The sequence below is a fragment of the Alligator sinensis genome, unplaced genomic scaffold, assembly GCF_000455745.1.
Source record: "Alligator sinensis unplaced genomic scaffold, ASM45574v1 scaffold859_2, whole genome shotgun sequence".
NCBI lineage: Eukaryota > Metazoa > Chordata > Crocodylia > Alligatoridae > Alligator > Alligator sinensis.
The window spans coordinates 1-6,922 of NW_005843448.1; positions in this window are offsets into that span (position 1 = coordinate 1).

Consider the following 6,922-nt stretch of genomic DNA (forward strand, 5'->3'; position numbering starts at 1 on the left):
TGCGCCAGGAGCCCCAAAGCTCTGCAGACACTCTGTGCTGCATCTACCTCTGGGACCTTTCCACAGCGATGCTTCGTGGCCGTTCAGACCGATTAGCCGAGGCCACCGTGGGAGTTGAGAGGCGGGGTGAAGCTGTCTGAGATGGAGCTTAGCCAGGGCACTCCAGGGATTGCCCGCCACGCCAAGGGATCCCAGGAGACTCCTCCTTGAGCAGGGAGCGCAAAGGGCCTGCTGTCTTGGGGTCGAGTTTGGAGCTAGAGGAGGGCTGCGATTTCTGGGGGGAATCTGTTTCTCCCTGTCCAAAATAACCTGCGTTGGGCACAAGATTTTCAGGAGAGTGTGATCCAGGAGGTTGGGTGTGAGGTTGGTCTCGTGTTGTCAGGGCTGATGGCAGTTTTATGGAGAGTTTAGAGGATGGGCTGGTTTGGGCAGGGCTGATCCTGCCTCGGGCAGGGGTTGGACTAGATGTGCCCTCTGGAGGTCCCTGCCAGCCCCGCGGCTCTAGGATTTCTCTATCATTTCTACAAAGCTTGTGGGCTCCACATTAAAAAAAAAAAAAAAAAAAAAAAAAAGAAGGCAACATTTGTTGGAAGGAGAAACCCCCCCGTTTGACAGTGGTGGTTGGAGTCTGATCCGATTTCCTCGTAGGCAAAAGATGACAAAAGAGGAGAGCGGGAAGATGCAGCTTCTGGGGCTGGTGCCATGTCTTGCTTTCAACCTCGCTGCTGGAGAAAAGCAGGCAGTGAAGGGTCTTGCCAGCCGCTCCAAGACTGCAGAGCTGGACCAGCACTGGGCTGCTTTAGGGAAATGGCTCTTAGCCGCGTGTCCCATGCTGGGATCACTGCAATGATGTAGAAGAAACTCCTGAAACTCCTGTTTAAACAGAAGGTGCAAAAGAGGGAAGAATTTTAGTGGGGAAGCACAAGCCCGGTACGGCGGGGCTGGGCAGGATGCAGCTGTGGCAGATGGAGATGGGATGTCGCCTCAGCTACCCTCTCGCCTTTGGGTTAGCCAGGACCAGAGCCATGATCATGGTGGGCTCTGTCCTAGGAACCCAGGATGCACCAGCTTGCTCCTTTATTTACGTGTCCTGTGTCCAGCTGTGGCCCCCACTACAGAAAGGATGTGGACACGTTGGAGAGAGTCCAGCGGAGGGCAATGAAAATGATTGTGGGCTGGGGGACCGGACTGGTGAGGAGAGGCTGGGGGACCTGGGCTGATTGAGTCAGGAGAAGAGAAGACCGAGGGGGATTGAATAGCAGCCTTCAGCTCCCTGCAGGGGGGCTGCAAAGAGGATGGAGCTGGGCTGGTCTCAGTGGGGACAGATACAGGACAAGGAGCAATGGGCTCAAGTTGCAGCAAGGGAAGTTGAGGTTGGATATTAGGAAAAACTTTCTTGCGAGGAGGGTAGTAAAACACTGGAACAGGTTACCCGGAGAGTCCCTATCCCTGGAGGTGTTGAAGACCTGGGTAGACAAAGCCTTGGCTGGGATGATGTAGTTGGGGCTGGTCCTGCTTGGAGCAGGGGTTGGACTAGATGTGACCTGAGGTCCCTCCCAATCCTAATTCTTTCAGTCTACTTCCAGAAGAGTTTTTCCAGCCTCACTGCCCTTCTCTGAATGACCTTCATTGCTGCTATATCTGCTCGAGGCAGAGTCATCACCCTGGTGCGTGGTTTCCAGATAAAGCCTCACCGCAGGCACTACAAATTCCCACCTCATTCCCTGTGCCTCCAGATGCTCTCTCTTGACTGTGGAGCTCTTCACTGAGGTGCACGTGAGGGCCACCAAGTTCAAACGGTTGATTTAAAGTCTTGGAATTGTTTTTTTCCTCTCCAGTGTGTGTCATATTGCCTTTACCCCTGTTATAGTTCATTGACTATCACGTGACTCCTTCCCCCAGCACTGATTCTGCTCCAGGCCGACGGGCCAGATGAAGAGGCCTCAGGACTGGAGCCCTCTCTGTGCCGACTCACTCCAGCCCTTCGGCTTGTCGCCTCCTGACCTGCAGCTGTTGAGTCTGCATGAGCACCCTTTGCTTTCTGGCCTTCAGCCGTCCCTCCCTCTGACCCTGGATGGGTTCTGAGAACCGAGAAAGGTTCAAAGAGCCCGTCCCACCAGTATGAAATACTTCCAACGTAAGAATAACCACATTTTTAATAGCATGTTCCGTCACAAAACAGAAAAGATACGGAAGACTAAACAGTACAGATAAGGCGCATCAAGCATATGACTAAAATACATAAAGTGCACATTTATCTCAAGGCGTAGTGATCTTATTAATATTTGAAGGCAATTTAATCTTCAAGTTGCTAAGTCCTAAAGTCTTAAAAAGCATCTAACAGGTGGCCAACCTGTTGGAGACAGGACCTTCATACCTCAAGTCAGTCCCAAGGCCACTGCGAGTGTTGGGGTACCTTAGATGCTGTAACAGCCTTCCTCCACTCTGCCCTCTTTGGCTAGCTTTGCGCACTCTGCCAGCTGAAGCTTTGTCTAGTCCTTAATGTTGGTTCCTCAGCTCTACCCCTTTTTCTCTTCCCCTCCACTGAGCCCTGCATTATGGTGTTGGCAAGGGAGTCCGGGCTTCTTGCAATGTGTCCGAACCACTGCAGCTTCCTTCGTCGCGCCACCTCCAACAGCATCATAAGTTCCAGTTTCCTGACTGATTTGCTGCTCGACAGACTCCTTGGTCTGGAGCTCAGTGCAAGAGACACTCAGCCATCTCCTGAAGGAGTGTGGTTCAAATGCCTCAATTCTGTTCTCTAAATCTTCTTATGAAGCACCCATGCCTCATAGCCATAAAGCGTCCTAGAGATGACGACAGCTTGCAGCAGATGTCATTGTACCTTTGGTGTAATATTGCTGCTCATCCAGATTTTCTTCAGCTTTGCTAGTTGGCTGGTGGCAGTGCCTCTTCTAGTCTTGACTTCCTTGTCAGATGTGAAGTCATCTGTGCTGGAGGCTCCCAGGTACTTAAAACTTGTTCTCCTTTCTAGTTTTTCATTGCTGATGTTCACATCAACGTTGCTGGTGGTGATCTTGGAGGTTGTCATCGCTTTGCTTTTCTCAGTGCTGATTTCCAGTGGTCTTTGCTGTTGTCTAGCGTTTCTGTCGTGTTGGTTATAGCCGTGTTGGTCTAAGGATACAGGCAGACAAAGAAAGTTCTTGAAGCTCTTCAGATATCCCTGCTATCAGATCCATGCCATCAGCAAAGCACAGGTTGCTGATCTTCTTACCTAGGTTTCAGAAATGAAGCTGCTGTAGGGTGCTGACCAGCTATGCCTGAGAGTGGGTGATTTGGCAAGCAACTGAGTTCAAGACTGAAGAGCAAAAGTCCCAGAGTGGAGCTGGTTTTTATGCTCTGCTGCTTGGCTAAAATATTAAAAAGCTTCTGAAATAAAGTAAAAAAAAAATATACAAAAGCTATTTCTAATAAGTGCAACTCAAATTAATATTATTCTGCCTATTTGCATTCCCTATATAAGCTTTATCTCGTCTAAAATGAGCTTTGTCTGTCACCAGAGCTCTAGATGTGCTCAAGGAGACCTTCCAACATTTACCCTTGTTTTCTCAATCCATCTTTTTTGACTTTTCTAAAGTGCTTCGCACCTTGTGGCAGACTCTCACCTGAGCATTTCCGTTTCCTGTTCTTCTCTTAGCCAAACTATAGTCAAGCAAATCCAAGCAATGCTGTTCTAGCCTATCCTTAAACAGTTAAAAGCCTCCTGTAGTCTATGCTGCCCTGGGCCTGTTGACATCTTATCATATCCCAGAGCAGCGGGGCTGGAAGGGACCTCCAGCGACCACATTACTGGGTGCATCTACATGTGCGCTTTAATGTGCTTCAACCCCCCCTCCCCCCCCGACATTGGTAGCAGCAAGGGGAAGGGGGCATAATTTCCTCCTGGCCCCATGCAGCAGCCAGCACAGCCCAGAGGCCTGGGAAATCCCTACAGCAGAGCACAGGCATCGCTGTGCCTAGATCATCCCCCACCAGTGGCAGCCCATCCTCTCCTTGAACCCTCCGGTGATGGAGAGTACCCCCCTTCCCTGGCATCTATCCCACAGCCTCCCTGCTCTGACAGTGAAGCAGTATTTCCTGATCTCCAATTTAAACCTCTTTTGCTGCAACTTCAAGCCATTTGGCCGCATCCTCCTCTCTGCAGCAAGAGAGAAAAGGTGTGTCCCTCGTCTCCAGCTGCAAAGGTGCCCCAATTCCTGTTCCCCCTGGCAGAGCTGGGTTTTGCCTTACTGCAGCTTGCAGGAAAGATCTGGCTGTCACACGTGGGTCATAACCGTGGGTGCATGTGTGTGGGGAACTGATGTCCCTCCAGACAGTGGCAACCCCTCTGAGCAGGCGAATCTCCCCTGGCAGCCACTACCATGGCAGGGGACACCGCCAAGGGACCCGGTGGGTGCTGGGCAGGCCTCTCTGCACCCAGGGGGAAATGCATTAGATAAAGCTTCATGAGGCCACAGCTCAGTGCAGGTTGACTAAGAGCTGGGGCAAGAGGAGCACAGATGGTGCCGGCGGTGGGGATCACCAGTGCATGGGGATTAGAGCTCCCTGTTCCTCCCCCCTCTCTCTGCCTATTGACTTACCTCTGTGCTAATTGAGACCTGTGGCAGCAGTCAAAGGGGCTGGCTGCATACCTTCTGCGGGAAGGGGGGGAGGGCTCAGGAACGGGGCTTTCTCTTCTTGGGTTTTATTTAAAAAAAAAAAGGAAAAAATCCTAAGACCCCAATTGCCTGCTTGACTGGTTCCTTGGCTGCTATTATGTTTCTAACCACAGTAATTGGCTTTACTAGTTATTAATGGATTACGTGGAAGTTGGGAGGTGGGGGGCACAACCCAACACCTTGCTTTGTGCTTCCAGACTTCAGTGGTGAAAACGTTACTCGTGAAATTGGGGGCTGAGTGGTCAATGCGGCTCCTTTGTGCAGCTCCGGCTGACGGGCCTGTTGTCGCCTCCTTTCTCTCCACTGAATGGCAGGAATGGGGGGGGCAGGGGCTGGGTAGAAACCCCCAGCCTGTGCCGGGCCATGCTTCAAACACAAGCTCTCAAATGCCACTTCCTAGTTTAAAATGACCTGGGTGACAGCAGCGACATCAGGCTGCTTGCCGGCCCTATGGTCACCTTGTAGACCTTTCATAGGCCTCGAGCATGTCCCTATTACATTCGCCCTCCCAGCTGCCGGTCACTCTGTGGCTTTGTCCCAGACGGGGGGTGAGGATCTGGGTGAGAGTGACCTTGGGGGGGGTATCTCAACACAGCGGGGCTCCTGCAGCTTGAAGCTCAGGGTTGGGCCTTATGTCACTGACCCTGGCTTGTGCCCACCTTGTGTGCCAGTCCGCACCCCTTCTGCCACCTCCCCAAGAACCTCATGTTGCGGTCCTGGCTGCAGCTTTCCTTGCACCCTTTAATTTATGCACACCCCAGCCATAGCCTTGCAAAGTCCTAGGACCTTCTGCTCAACCCTCTCCTGGCCTTGGCCAAACTGCACATACCACACCCGGAGGGAGGTGCTGGCCAGGGGAGTCGGGGTGACTGCGGGTCTGTCTTCCTTTCCCTTGGTGGAGTTTCACTGGGCAGTACTCACTGGCTCCCTAGATCTATTCAGGGGACCGTGGGTTGCTTGGCACCCTCACGAGTAGCCTATATCCTTTGCTCCTGTTCCTGCTTTCTCATCATTCGAGCCACGCACTCAGTTGTACATTTAATGGCTTTTGCATGGAGCTTGGAGTGCTAGTGGGCCTTGTCTCACCATCGCTTTGCAGCAGGTAGTCCTGTCCCAGCGATCCGGGCTGGTGATGCGAGGGGGTCTCCTGGGACCAAGCAACCCATTCACCTGGCAGGGCCGCTGACCTGGCGCCCCAGCAGCAGCTGAGCAAATCCACGTGAGGCCTAGGAGGTAGCTCTGAAAGGCTGTGAACGTGCAGCTGCTCTTTGCCAGTGATTCTAGACATGATTGTGAGGCAAGAAGCAGGACCTCTGGGTAGAAAGGAGCCAGGAGCCTTGGCCCAGGTCTCTCCATCAGCATGGAGTCCTCTTCCCCCTGGGCAACAAGGATGATGAGTGCTATGGAGGGGCTTCCCTATGAGGAGACACTGAAGAGGCCAGGCTTCATCAGGTTAGAAAAGGGACATTTGAGGGGAGACATGAATCATCGAAAATTTGGGTTGGGAGGGACCTCAGGAGGTCACGTCTAATCAGCCCCCCTGAACCCTCTGTTCCAAGCAGGACCAGCCCCAACTACATCATCCCAGCCAGCCATTTTATTAACGAGAAGATTTGCAAAATACTAAATGGAGAAAAGAAAGTCACTCGGGATTTATTGTTGGCTGTCACCAGACGAGAACGGGGGGTCACCGCATGATACAAGCGGGACGGCAGTTTAAAACTAACCAAAGGAAGTTTTTCCCCCCCCAGCTTGGAATGAAAGTGGGGAGCTCGTGGCCCCCAGACGCGGTGGGAGCTGAGAGCTCAGCCAGGTTCACCCGGGGTCGGACACGTGCTTGGAGGAAAGGGGCATCGGTCGCTATTGAGCAGGGAGCGCGGGGCACGGCCCCTGCATCCACACTGCCTAAAGGCTGCAAGTGAGAGAGGAGCAGGGGGAAACCTGCTTGGACCCAGTCACTCCCTGTCCAGCCTCCGCGCTCTGCCCAGGTGACACTGGAGACTGGGCAGGTTGGACCCGGGTCTGACTCTGACCCTGCACGTGGCAGCTCTGATGGAGGAGAGGCTTTGAGCCCTGTGCTAATGCTCGTGTCCAGAGGGACTAACCTGCTCAAGCCATAACCTGCAGGACTGCAGCTCAGTGCGGGATTCCCACACGACTGTCCGCACACTCGTTTCTGACCGGCAGCCTCTGCTCTTCCAGCCCTGGTTCCCTGCTGTGTTGCGTCTATGGAGCAGTGTCTT